The sequence below is a fragment of the Piliocolobus tephrosceles genome, chromosome 4 (assembly GCF_002776525.5).
Source record: "Piliocolobus tephrosceles isolate RC106 chromosome 4, ASM277652v3, whole genome shotgun sequence".
In the NCBI taxonomy this organism is placed as follows: domain Eukaryota; kingdom Metazoa; phylum Chordata; class Mammalia; order Primates; family Cercopithecidae; genus Piliocolobus; species Piliocolobus tephrosceles.
Genome location: NC_045437.1, coordinates 83,334,288 through 83,349,646, shown reverse-complemented (window position 1 = coordinate 83,349,646; position 15,359 = coordinate 83,334,288).

The window sequence follows — 15,359 nt, the reverse complement described above, 5'->3', positions numbered from 1 at the left end:
GAGAGACCCTGTCTCAAAAAAAAGAAAAAGACAACCTCGCCCCCCCCCCCCCCAAAAAAAATCCAACAAACAACGAACAAACAACACTCTAGGTGATTTACTTTATGTACTCTAAGGTTTGAGAATCAATATCAGTGTTTGTAATGAAGTTCAATGAAATCATTCAAAGCAGGATTTAATGGTCTTCTTACAAATAGCCCTGTGGAGTTTAAAGTATAGTTTGATTCAGTATGAATAGGAGGAGCAGCTTCACCTGAAACACAATAAGTAACATTATGTGACAGGTGCCATCTCTTAACCCCAGAGGCTCTCCTATTAACCTTATTTTTGAACTTGAAAGTCCGTCATTATGGATGTTTTAGGTTTAATAAAATTAAGATTAGATTAAAATTAAAGTGTCTATTTAGGAAAGAAATAATTTAAAGCTATTAAAAATTTTACCATGAAATTCTGCTAATAGATTAATTTTTGGAAAATAGCAGGACCTGAATGGTTGAAGCAGAAATAATTGAGTTTTATTTGTGGAAAAGGAAATTTGGCTTAGCGCAGGTTGAGTAATTAATTCAATTCAGAATTGATTCTTGATAATTGTGTTAGATGTAAGAAAGAACAGAGATAAACCTTGTTATCTTTCATCATGTAATTTAAAATACATAAAACAGGTAATATAGTATCCAAATATTCCATTATATTAAATATAAACTGCCACAAGACATACATGAAGAGGACAAAGGAGGCAGTTACTTCCGATAGCTTACAATGTTTCTTGGAGGACCTAACATTTAATTTTGACCTTTAAAGTAGATAGAATTTGGCTATGTGAAAACTCCAGGAGAAAATCTGATGCGACTGGGCATAGATGTTAGAGGAACTGAGTGTTCACCAAGATAGTGCAAAAGCCTAGATTAAGGAATAGAGTGAACACTGATAACAAAATACATATTTTTTCTTCATATCAAACATTTTGTTTATGCTCAGTGGTTTACAGATATAAATATTGCATTTTGGAAACCTTATCAAATGTCCAAATATACTTCTCAGACATAAAAATGTGAAATTTCAGACTAAATACAAATATACTCTTTTCAGGGAAGATTAAAAAATTCAAGTTCATGCTACTGACTCTGATATGTGACCTTTTGATTATTTCTTAATGAGGGTATGGAAATTCATAGTCCTAATCTAGTCAAAGCCTCCACTATAAAGTAGCTAACCTCAGGTGCCACTACCATAGGCATGTGTTCTGGGAGCCTTGAAAGTTTATTATTTCTTCATTGTTGCAGGCCATACAATGTTACTATTTTTGCTTCCTTATTAAAATAATACCTTTTCTAGAGCCTGTTATTTATAGACGTAAGAAAAAAATAGAAGTTGGTGCTTATGCCAGAAAGGATATGTAAGGTGTCCATGACAATATAGCAAGCATGGAGACATTCTCAATGAAATTTCCAACCTGTTCACCAATGCCAATGACAAAATAGAACACATTAAAAACTGCAGCTGTCATTCATCTATCTTTCATGAAATGGCAGCATGCCGAGGTTAGTAGAGTGATAACACCTTAAAACTATTAAGAGAAGTTTTGAATGTTTTCCTCCAGGATGGAGATAATTAATAAAACCTAAAGAGATTATGAGATTGGAATCTAATTTTTTAAATTGAATTTTTATTTTCTCAACTAAAATATACAAAGTTGACAGTGCATGGAGTTAGGACTGGAAGTGTGCAAGGTTTATGGAAAGAATTTAGAAATACTTTAAAGTAACAACAGAAAAAGGTGTTAGACAGTAATTATCCTTCCCTGAAGAATCATATATTTAGCGTTTTAATTTAAAATTTACTTATGTAGGTTTTTATACTTAAAAATTTTATTCACATATTTATTCTATAAGAAATAAGATAAATGGGCAAAATGAGTGAACAAACATTAAGTTGGAAATGAAAACACATTCAGAAAACTGACTTTGTGGACAACAAAATGTAAATAAAAAATGGAAAATCTACCCATGACTTGGAAAAGATGGAGGACATAATAACTGATGAGATCAGAAATGTAAAAGAAAAAGAAGAAAAAACAGTGTCAACATTGGAGTAACTATATTAATTTTGAGGCAGAGGAAGAGGGTAACAAAAGAGCCCCACAATATGGAACAGCTGGTCATTGAATCAAAAATGGACTTTAATTGGAAACAGAGAGATGGCTTCAACACTATTAGCACAGAGAAAGCTGCAGCGTAGACATAGAGATCTAGGATATTGACTTTGACAGTCCTGCCTTTACTTTGCATTGTGAATGATGTTATTCAAATTGAATGAAACATGCAGGAAGGTTGACTACTTGCCTAACATTCCTTGGGCTCCATTTATACTCTTTTAAATGGGTGGGCAATTGCATGCTCTCAGATAATTTAACACACAGGTGAGACATTGCTATATCTGATAAGCACACATATGTACATATGTTGGAAGAAAGAATATTGACATATTGGCACTTTGCTTTCTTTTGACAATATTAGTTCAAGGTGAAAACTGTTCTAAGTATCTTTATTACATGGAGGTTAAAACATTTCATAACTCTCAGAATTGAATATAAGGATTCAGGAATAATTGCATAAATCTTTTTCTACAGCGCATATCGAAACAAGATAAGAAAGTCAGCCACAGTAAGATAACCAAGTGATGCCAGAAACATTTCCATCATGTATTATCTGATATGATTTAAAGAACTATTAGGTATTTAATCACTACATTCACCTAGCCATTTTTTATATTTAATCTATAAATCCATTTAAAAATAGGATTTATAACAAAACATTTAGTAAAAAAATACCTGCAGATAAATGTTTTTAACACAACTATTTTTAGAAGCGTCTCACTTTATGTCCTGGCTTTATTTCTAGCTTTTTGTACACTAAAGGAATTATTATTTAAATCAACGACTCTAATATTGACTTGTTTGAAAGTCTGATAAAAATGAAGGCCATTTCTCACTGAAATAGTGCACATACACACATAATTTTTTAATACATAATTTTCAGAAAGTTTAGCCTCTGAAGCTCTATACTTGAAGCCCCTGGATCTCAAATAATTTTTTTTTTTTTTTTTTTTTTGAGACAGTCTCACTCTGTCACCCAGGCAGTACAGTGGTGGGATCTCAAACTCCTCACTGCAACCTCTGTCTTGCAGATTCAAGTGATTCTCCTGTCTCAGCCTCCCAAATAGCTGGGACTTCAGGCACACGCCACCACACCCGGCTAATTTTTGTGTTTTTAGTAGAGACGGGATTTCACCATGATTTCCTGACTGGTCTCGAACTCCCGACCTCAGATGATCCACCTGCCTTGGCCTCCCAAAGTGCTGGGATTACAGGCATGAGACACCATGCCTGGCCCCAGGATCTCAAATTTAAAAAGCTCTTATTGCAAGTAAATTTACAGAAAATGCTAGAAATATTTTATTTAACATGAGTAAATAATGGTGGAAGCTGGATGAGATGGTAGAGCTTATTTTTCCATTTGCCTATTTAAATCCCTGCTCATGTATTTAAAAATCCCTTATAGTTGATTATCTAACTTCCTTTTTCTTTTTTGTTTGTCTGAAAGTTCTACTTTGTAACATATTAAAAAGCTGCCTCTCTCTTTCATTAATTCTTCCTGATGCTGATCTCTGGAATAATCTACAACTGTCTTTCTTCTTTCAGTTCACAGAATTTTAGATTTTTCTTAGACAATTCTTTGAGAGAAAGAATGGCCCTTAAAAATCAGTTTAGATTAAATCATTCAGTTTATAAATAATAAAATTGAGGCAAAAAAGTAATAAAGCCATGTATTACGTCTCTTAAAAATATTTTGCCAGAATGCCCCATGTGTCTTTAATTTTAACCTTACATTAAAGCATGTTCTCCATATGATTCTCTCCCTTTCTCTAGTCATAATTGCTTTTTTCAAGGCTCTTCAACAGTATGGCACCAGGAATCTGTCACCAGACTTTATCTGGGGCTTGGGCAGCAGGTAGTGGAGTTTGTAATAGCTTTGAAATGGCCAGATTTCATCCAAAAAAATTTTTTAAAACTATTACAAATAGCCATATATTAAGAATTTTTATGCCGATACCTGCCAATTGACCAGTTTTTAATTTGTAAAATGGGCATCCCTAAAAATGATTAAGTCAAAAAGAAAAAAGTAGAAAAATGGGGCTACTCAATAACAGTTGATGACCTTTTTTTTGAACACTTTTAATGTGTCAGGAACATAGTTGAGTGCATTAAATGGGCTATCTCATGCAGTCTTCCCAGTGACATTATGCAGTAGGTACTATTCAGTACCATTCTTAATGCACGTTTTACAGATGAGGAAACTGAGGTCCAGATAGATGAAGGGAACATAGTTTGAAGCATCAGAAGGAAGATGTAATCTCAGAAAGTTCTGCAGGGCTCACAGGTTTAAACTGCTCCAATGTAATGCCTCATTCAATTGATAATAGCACAGATATATCAGTTCTTCAATATTTTATTATAAAGCTAAAAAATTAAGACAAACTTTTAAAATATAGAAGTATATATAGCTAAAGTAATCTCTACCTTCCAGATAGCATTAACCAAAATTAACTTAGTTATATTTTTCCAGGCCATTTTTCTAGATAAAATAAATTATAAATTTTGGGTGGTAACATAAAATGATAATGGTGTTAAAAGCTGAAGTTTAAAGATAATTGCCAGACTTCACTTCTGCCATTAAGGAAGATATTTTCCTTCTGTGAAATATTTTAGCAGAGTATGTAGCATATAGCTAGATTAACAGCTGCATTTCCACTGTTTATATATGATTATAAAATTGATTAACCAATATGATATTGTAAAGCTTCATAATCAACATATCTCCTAGTATTTTAAAACTTTGAGTAGATTATTATGTTACATGAGCCACAAACTGTAAAGCCTGAACATACTGCTAACTGCACTTTACTGCTTTGATCAAGTAAAATGTACATAAGTTAATCTAGCATCTATTTAATGATATGCCTAATTGCTGTTGTGCTACATGGTAATTAAGCCTGAATGGACAACAGATGATTATAATTTTACATAGCCAAGCTAAAATTTTATAGCTCTTCTCTTTTTTGTTGTTATTTCTTCAACACTTTCATGACCGATGGTGCTGAAAATTTTACCTTGATACCACATAAAACTTAATCCTCGTTAGCCACAACACGGATTCTAACCTCATAGCTACTGCCCACACCCACCATGTTCTGAATGGGACTTCTCCACTGTTAGAGTTCAACTAATACAAGCCTGTACTCTCGCTGTATTTCTATACCCACATCCTGGAGTTAACACCTGTTTTCCCTTTATGCAATCTTGATCCACCTAAAAAGGCAATAAAACATATTTGAAAAGCGTGGGCTATGGAGTAAGGCAGATCTGGCCTTGAGTTTACTCTCTGCTGCTTCCTGATAGGGTAATGTCAAACCGTGTATCTCACCTCTTGAACCTCAGCTGCTTCTTCTGCAAAAATGGGATGAGCCTGATACCTAGTTGAAAGTGTGAAAATTAAATCATCAACTTGTGAAGAATTTGACTGAGACCCTGGCACATACTTATTGCTCAGTAATGTGCAACTGCTGGTGTTATCCTCATATCTCAAGTATATTGAGTAAATCAGCAGACATAATGAGTGAATTCAGATCTTTTCCCACTTTTACTTGTAGTAAAGATTAGTAGAGCAACCCTATACATGTCCTGAGTTGGGTGTATGATGGATACTATCGAACGGAAGGGAACAAGTACACAAATAGACTGAAATTGTGAAGACTTGCTTTAACGTGTCCAGATTTTTCCCATGCTATGCTTCTTATCTTAAAGGCAAACTGAATTTTTGCAAGAGTTATGGTTTCCTATCCATGATGTAGTTTAGGAAAATGTTCCCCATAATTATGCTATAGTAGAAAAATGATAAATAGAGGTGGAAGTGGTAATGATAGTGATAATATTTGTCTAGATTTTATAATGTTCTAAATATAGGCAAACTCTGACTCATGATTAGTAGAAATAAATAACACACAATGCAAGAAGATTTTATGACTTTACTTGTTTTTCTACAAGTCAGTAAGAAACAACAGACCAAAGTGCATTTTAATTATCAAGGCATGATAGACTGTAACTAAATTTTGTATTAAAAAGTTGCTGGTGATTAATCAATATAATTGAAAACATAAGTGTGCTAATTCCTAATTGATGATTGAATGCATTTCTTGTCAGAGTAGCAAAGCAGAATAATTACATGCCATCATTCTAGCTGTGAGGAAATTGAGGACCCATGTCAAGAAAGAAAGCTCCAATTCACGGATTTTATAAGTCATTTGATCAGATTTCCAAGAGCATAATTGGAAACATATTCTAGGTGCATGTGGATTTTCTTATTTATTCTAACCGAAAAAGTAACAACCCATATGTAACTCACTGGAGCCAAGTAATTTTACTGTATATATAGCCTTTATCATGTTATGAAGTAGTCCTGGCTTGGATGTTTTTAAAAATATTGGATCTCTTTTATTTGATAGGATAATACTTGCCAAAGATAAGTTAGTTACTTTAGGAATGATAGACTTTAATACATTTATTTACCAAAGGTAGAATAACGAGAAGATATAAGCATCTATTTTCAGTCTACTAAATTTCACTTATGGTAACATCCTTAACCTACTGTTTTGGAATGAAGATGTGCATGTCTAGACAAATATTGGATCAAGAATTTCAATTATAATTATTACAAAAATCATATGTAGTTTTACTCATTCCTTAATTCATTTCAAAAGCAATTATTGGTTGTATTATTTTAGGTAGTGGTGATACAAATTTACATGAAATGTGGAATCAGTTTTCAAGGAGATAGTATTCTAGAGAATAGAGTGGATGTGCAAATGCTTAATATGAAATATGATCAACATATCATATGTGTGAGGTATAATAATAGATAAAAGAGGTTAATAATTAGAAGGGAGGTTGGGTAGATGAGGGAAGCTTCAGTCACTCAAAGTGGTGGTATCACTAAGATTCTAGAGTATACGAAGTACCCATGGAACACCTAATATACATGTATTTATTACATCCTAATAAAGTATAACAGCAAAAACAATCACTAACAATTACAAAATGCAAGAACTGTGTGGCACTTTATACATATAATCTGTATTTTTTTCTGAATCACTAGAGAGTGACATCATGTCCTTTTACTTCTGGCTGTATTTTGTAAAAACAAGTTATTGTTTTGTAATTATCAAAGTCAGACAATTTAACACAAATATAATACAATTTCCTGATGTGAAATCCAAATTCAAACTTTGAAATGTTTTCAATACCTTTTGTTTTTCCTGCTCAATCATCAAATCCAGGATCACACACCTGTTTGACTATCATTGCCTCTTTTATCTCCTGTATTTTGGGATAGTTCTTTAGCTCCACTTGTCTTTCAAGATACTGACTTTACTGTTAAAGCACAGGTTACTTGTTTTTGTAGAACATCCCTCAGTTTGAGCTTGTCTCATATGTTTCCTTTTGACTAGATCAGGTTATAGAGTTTTGGCAGGAATACTGCAAAAGTGTCATTTTCTCAGTGAACCGCATCAGAGGCCATATGATGATAATTGATACATGATGTTAACTTTCATCACTTTGTCAAAGTGGTATCTGCCAGTTTCTCCACCGTAAAGTGAGTATTTGACATATAATAATATTTTATAATCTCCAGTGTCTCAAAATGAAGTCACTTATGACAAGTGACTCAGCCTACAGTGAAATTGCTGACCCCTCGAGGTGATAAGCATATGTATAGTGGACAAAGGGGATAAGAGAAAAAGTGAAGCCAAAAGGCAGGAGGGATAATGTCCCGAGTCACTGCTGTGGGGGGCCATAAAAACCACAAAGAAGCTGTGGCCAAGGCACCTGCAGAAGCTCTGCGCATGAGAAGTCTGAGGCCTCTTTATCACCGGTATCAGTCGCTGGAAGCTCTGTTGGGCAGAGCAGCAACACTTCCCCAGCCCCGCCCTAGGGTGCTGATCTCCTGAGCTACTCTTTGTGGTTCCGTTGTGCGCTCCCCATTCCCCCGACTTATTACAGACTACATGTTGAATATATTTGGATGATTTTTGGTGCGTGAAAAATTTGCAAGGATCATGAATTTGAAAGCATTAAATTTGCCATTAAGTCACTGTGAAACCTTCCAGCACCATGCCCCTTGCCCCCATCATAGCACAACTAGGCGGATTAGAACCTGACACAATAGTACTTTATTATTAATAAGTAATTTGTGGGGACATAGCTAATGTACCCAATCCCTTAGAAAGGTAGACATCAAACACCATATTAATGTAAACCGAAATGAAAAGTGGAAAATTTTAGACCAGTGTCGTCTCTAGCTCTTGTCATTCCAGTAAAAACAACTCCCCTGAACTCTTTATGTCCCTTGTCCCTCATTCCCCGAAATTTTAAAATAAAATACAGGTGGGAAGTTGTAATTCTTTCACTGAAAAATATCTGATGGCCTTCCATCAAATCCCAACATTGGGATAGTTGTTATGCTGAATACATTGAAAGGTTTTTAAAGTGTCTCTCTAGATTCCACAGCAAATGAACACCAACTTCCTTTAGTCTCACCTTTTGCCACCTGCATCCTGCAATACCCCATAGTCCCTAGATAGGCTGCTGTTCTGAGCTACTCAGAGATAACTACCTCTTTTTATTTTGCATATGTTGTTTTCCTGTGTTTGAAATACCCTTTCCTCTTTCTCTTTTTGTGACTCTTTTGTTCCTTGAAAAGAAGTTTAAATGATACGTCTTCTATGGCATGTTACTGATTCATACTAATCATTCTTCATTGGCACCTCTTTTTCTGTGTTCTCATAAGTATTTCTTTCAGATTTCTTAATGACATTTACTTCAGTATCTTGCATATATTTGCCTGTGTTTTGTTCTTCTCTTGATTGCGAATTCATTTAGAGAGAGCAGAATCCATGTCATTCGTGTTTGTGTTTCCCATGAGTTATGGGTTGCATCATGTCTTCCCCAAATTCATATGGTAAAATCCTAACCCTCAGTACCTCAGCATGTGATCATATGAGGAAATGGGGCCATTGCAGATGCGATCAGTTAAAACGAGGTTATACTGAAGTAGAGTGGGGCCCCAGTCCAATAAGGGTAATGTCCTTATGAAAAACTAGAAATTTTTTTGTTACATACATGTACAAACTCACCCACACAAACTGAGAGAGAATGCCACACAAAGATAAAGGCAGAGATCAGTGTGATGTTTCTACAAGCCAAGGAATGTCAAAGACCACCAGAAAATTACTACAAGCTAGGTGAGAGGCATGGAACTGATTCTTTCTCACAGTTTGCTGAAGGAAGGACTACCTAGTAGAGTAGACACACAGTACATGGATGAATAAAATACTTTATATTTTTGTACATTCCTGACCAGCAATTGCTAGATTTGTATGTTAATAATTGTCACTGGTGTTAAATGTGCATTTTTGTTTGTTTTTTCTAGTTTCCTAACTAGATTATTATTCATCTAAATAGAATTTACATTTTTCACTACCTTTATAATGTTTTGTAGTTTATAATACAAGGATTTCCCACATTAAATAGCATTAAAAATTTAGTTTATCATTTACCACAGTGATGCCATGATTAGGAAAAAAACATTTTTCCATTCAGAGACTGTAATTCAGACATCAAAAGAACTATTTATTGTTAAGTTATTTCATATATTGATGAAGAAATACTCTATTAAAAATATCTACTGACAAGTAGAATGACCACAAAGGCTTCTATTCAAAGACAAGTAAGTAAATTTAGATACCCAGTCATCAAATAATTCATATCCCCTTCTGTATTTTTTTTAACCATCCAGTGATTTTGGTCTCTCCTTTTAAATATTAAAATCATTTACATAGTCAAAGTAAAGTCATTCTCTCCACAAAGCTCTTATTAATTGAATATATTCATTTGAAGATAACATTTTCACATTTTAGCACAGATTAGATATGATTGCCAGAAAGAGTTACAGATCTTGGAAAAAGAGGAAAGTACTGGCCAAATCTACTAGGGGACATTTTGAGGAGGAGATTCCGGGCTGGGGCACTAGTACGGGTACCATTTTGTGATGCTCAGGCTTGTTGGGCCATAGCCCTCAGGGAATCTTAGGAAAGAAGATTTAAATAAAAATGAGTGCACAAGAGACAATATGGTCTACTTCACCATTTTGTTAAGTTTTGACTTTGTCAATCTACATCAAAATCAAAGAAACACCTAAGGACAATCACATTAACTTAAGAAAAAGAAAAAGAAGCTATTTTTTTAAGAAAAGAAGGGCAAAATATTCTCAAAGCAAACAGATGAATTTTTATTTTGCAGCACATTACAAAAAGGTGAGAATTTCCAATTTCCACCTTTCTAAGAGGTCTAGTTTAGGATTAATCAAACTTTATGCTGAGGTTTTTATTTGTGTGTGGCATTCCTTGGTATATAACACTTCCTACTTTATGTTATGGGATATTTTAATTATTTCTCAGGATGTGTTAGTTTTCTAACGCATTAAAAACTGCCAAACACTTTGCGGCTTAAACAAACAACTATTTTTATCTCAGAAGTCCAGGTGTGGTGTGGCTAAATTCCTTGCTCAGATTGAAATCAGAGTTTTGGTTTTCCTGTGTTCCATTCTGGGAGCGCTGTGTCAGAATCAGCATTCAAGCTGATTCAGGTTGTTGGCCAAATTCAGTTCCCTGTGGCTGTAGGACTGTGGCTGTAGGACTGTGATTGTAGCACATTGCCATCTGGCAGCAGCCAGGAGCCATTCTTAGCTCTTAGAGTCACTTATAATCAAGACCCTATGGTGTTTTTTTCTTCATGTACCACAATAGAAAGTCTCCCTGGTATCACAACCCTCACACAATTGAGTCTCTTACCGTAGGAATAGCCCCATCTCTTTTGAGGGTTCGATTGATTAGGTCAGGCCCACCAAACACAATTTCCCATTCTTAAATTGTGCCATGTATAAAAACTGAATCACAAGAGAAATGTTTCATCATATTCACTATCTTGGGGAGGATAAAGAGCTAGAGGGCAAGAATCTTAGGGGCTATCTTCTTGTTCTACCTACCAAAGAGGCCTAAAAATATTTTTTCTTATTGATAATGACATATGATGAGAACTACCTTGTCTTCAGTTTCTGCATGTCATTTTTCTAACTGAAGCCCTAATTTTCTCTCCTTCAATCTCTTATAAAAGCCTCTAACCAGATGTCCCTACTTCTTGTCCCTCCACCACCTGACTGTGCCATTGTCTTAAGGAACAATTATGATCATTGCAACTCTGTTACTCAAAATTTCTCATTGGCTTCTTTCTTAATGTCTCTTAAATAAGATGTAATTTAGATGTATAAAGTATTATCATAATTTGCATCAAAACTTTCCTTTTTCTTTTTTTTTTTTTGAGATGGAGTCTTGCTCTGTTGCCCAGGTTGGAGTGCAGTGGCGAGAGCTTGGCCCACTGCAAGCTCTGCCTCCTGAGTTCATGCCATTCTCCTGCTGCAGCCTCCTGAGTAGCTGGGACTACAGGCGCACATGCCTGTAGTCTACCACACCTGACTAATTTTTTATATTTCTAGTAGAGATAGGGTTTCACCATGTTAGCCAGGATGGTCTCGATCTCCTGACCTCGTGATCCGCCCGCCTCGGCCTCTCAAAGTGCTGGGATTACAGGCGTGAGCCACTGCCCATGGCCCAAAACTTCCTTATTTTACCTTCTACTGTGCTCCTTCATTAATCATAGGCTCCAACTAAATTAATCGCAGATCTTTCACACATATTTCTATTTCTATATCCTTGTGAACAATTTTATTTCTATTTGGAAGCCAACTTCCTTCACTTTTCCACAAGTAAGTTCTATCCATGTTTCTCAGGCTTTTCAAGAGCCACCGTCTCCATGAAGAATATTCTACCTTCCCTCAGAACTTCTGTAGCTTTACCAGTTTTTGGCATTATTCACTAAGTAGAAAATCATAAAAGATATTCTTTTATACATTTTATAGCTTTTGCTGTAATCTTAAGTCTCTTGAGGATAGGTAGTATGTTTTATCACTCTTTCTATTCTCCACAGTATCTTGCATATAGTTGGTATTAAATACATATTTGCTGAATAATTATTTGAAAGATGTTACTCTTTAGATGCCTGGCCTCCTAATAAACCTTTTTTTTTGCTAGCCTAATTGATTATGTGAAATTAATCTTGTAGATTGGGTGGTTTTATTAACAATAATTATGATTAAAGTAAGTTAAGAGGATTACTTCCAGTTAATCACTTTCTTTGTTACCTAATTTATCCCTATGACCCTGCTTGAAAATAATATCTTTATCCTGAAGTCTTAATGAAGTTATTCACACTGAATACCCAATTAGATTGTGCTTTATGTAATACATTTCCTGTTCTGAGTTCAGCTTAAAAAGGCAGATTCTTTGGCTGCTAAAATAATTAAACGTTTATCTGAGAATGTTCCTTACTACTAAATACACTTTTCATATATCCACATTTTTATTATGATTATACTAAAAATTTCTACTTTATTGTAACTTATTATATACAGATAAATCTTAGGAATAAAAACCTATCAAGGGAAATAACTTCAAAAGATTGTGAAGAAATAATGTCGACTGAAAAATTTATTTTATTTTCCACACTAATGGGAATCAGTTCAGTATAAAGTAAATAAAGTTAACAGATAAACCAAAACATAATTCAGTCTAAAAGCTGCAATTTCTTTCAGAGTTCTAGTCACTTTTTATTGACAGTCTTTTTCATACTGAGAAAGTATTACTCTTTAGGATGGTAAAGATGGTTATTAAAAATGAAGAAGGAAAATGTAAGTATTTTAGAACACTGAAACTCAACAATAAACTATGAAGTAAAGAAGATTTGACTCCCTGGATTAGGACAGGTTCCATTTTAAAAGTATTTTTAATCAGAGTGTAAAATATAACTCAGGGATCAAAATATATAGAATGTCAGAATGACGAATAGATTTCCCACCCACAGACATGGCAGACATTACAAACTAATCATGCTACTTTTTTTTTTTTATGCTAAGTAGAATTTAGGCTCAGATTCATCCTTAAAACAGCATCGCTATTACTATTTTTATTTTTTCCATTGAATTTTAGGTTCAGGGAGTACTCAGTTTTTACCTGAGTATATTGCATAATGGTGGGGATTAGGCTTCTAGTGTATCAGTCCCCAAAATAGCAAACATTGTACCCAATGATTCAACCCTCACTCCTTCCCCCTTTTGAAGTCTCCAGTGTCCACTGTTTCCGTCTTTATGTCCATCTGTACCAATTTATAAGTTTCCACTTACAAGTGAAAACATGCAGTAGTTGATTTTCTGCTTCTGAGTTATGCTACATATGATAATGGCTTCCAGCTCTACTAATGTTGCTGCAAAAGACATAATTTTATTATTTTTTATGGCTGTTTGTATTTTGAGATGGGGCTATACCATATAAATGCCATATGGCCATAAAAGGTACCATACATATAAATATATATCTCACATTTTTTAATCCAATCAACTGTTGATGGACACTTACCATGGTTCCATGACTTTGCTGTTGTGAATAGTGCTGTGATAAATATATACCTGTTGTGACATGGAGGTATGTTTTTAATATAATTATTTATTTTCCTTTGAGTATATACCCAGTAGTGGGATTGCTGGGTCAAGTGGTAGTTCTTTCTGTAATTCACTGAGAAATCTCCATACTGTTTTCCACAGAGGTTGAACTAATTTACATTTCCACCAACAGTGTATAAGTATTTTGTTTCTTCCACATCCATGCCACCATCTGTTGTTTTTTGACTTTCTATTAATAGCCACTCTAGTGTACAATGATATCTTATTGTGTTTTTATTTGCATCTGTCTGATGATTAGTGATGTTAAACATTTTTTTCATGTGTTTGTTGGCTGCTTATATGTCTTCTTGTCAGAATTGTCTGTTCATATCCTTTGCTCATTTTTTAATGGGGTTGTTTGTTTTTTTCTTGAGTTCCTTGTAGATGCTGGATATTAGTCTTTTGCTAGAGGCATAATTTGCTAATATTTTCTCACATTCTGTAGGTTGCCTGTTTATTTTGTTGATTATTTCTTTTGCTATGCAGAAGCTTCTTAGTTTAATTAAGTCTCATTTGTCTATTTTTGTTTTTGTTGCATTTGCTTTTGGGGTCTTTGTTATAAATTCTCTTCCTAGGTCAAAGTCCAGAAAAGTTTTTTTCTAAGTTTACATCTAGGATTTTTGAACTCTCAGGTCTTATATTTAAGTCTTTATTCCTAATTTTTGTATGTGGTGAGAGATAGGGGTCCAGTTCATTCTTTTTCATATGGCTAGTCAATTTTCCCAGCACCGTTTATTGAGTAGGGTATTTCCCCATTATTTTTGTCAACGTCATTGAAGATCAGTTGTTGTAGGTATGTGGCTTTATTTTGGGGTTCTCTATTCTGATCCATTGATCTGTGTGTCTATTTTTATACCAGTACCATGCTAATTTAGTCAGTATAGCTTTTTATAGTAAATTTTTTTGAGTCAGGTAATGTGATGCCTCTGGCTTTGTTTTTTTTTTTTTGTTGTTGTTGTTGTTAGAATGACTTTGGTTATTTGGGCTCTTTTTTGGTTCCATATGAACTTCAGAATTGTTTTTTCTAATTCTGTGGTGCTGACATAGGTAATCTGATAGAAATTGTGTTGAATTTGTAGATTTCTTTAGGCAATATGGTTATTTTAATGATACGGATTCTTCCAATCTATGAGCATGGGATGTTTTTCCTTTTTTTTTTTTTTTTTAAACATTATAGAGACTTTAATATAGAATTGGATTCCAACAAAACAGTTTTAATAAAATAAGGCACAATGTTTGGTACAGCAAAATTCACACAGAGGATTAGTTACTATAAGATCTTTTGTATGTCCTGGGAGAGGGGGAAGAAGGTTGTAGAACTGAAGTAGCCTAAATATTCTTTCTAGAGCATTTAGCATTGCAAGGCAATATACAAATTTGATATCAATGCAATAAATGATAACTTATTGTAAAAATAAAAACTGATGAATCATTTTACTGAATTACACTTACTTTTACCATTAAGTTTTAGTTATCTATTTATATATAGATGTAGATATTCCTAATTCACAAGATTTCAAATACTGAAAATTAAGAAATCAGATCATAGGAAGTGATTTGACCAAAGTAAAAGTCGGTATGTTTTCAATATCCTTCGTTAATACTTTGAAGTCCCAAACTTTATGAAAATGTACA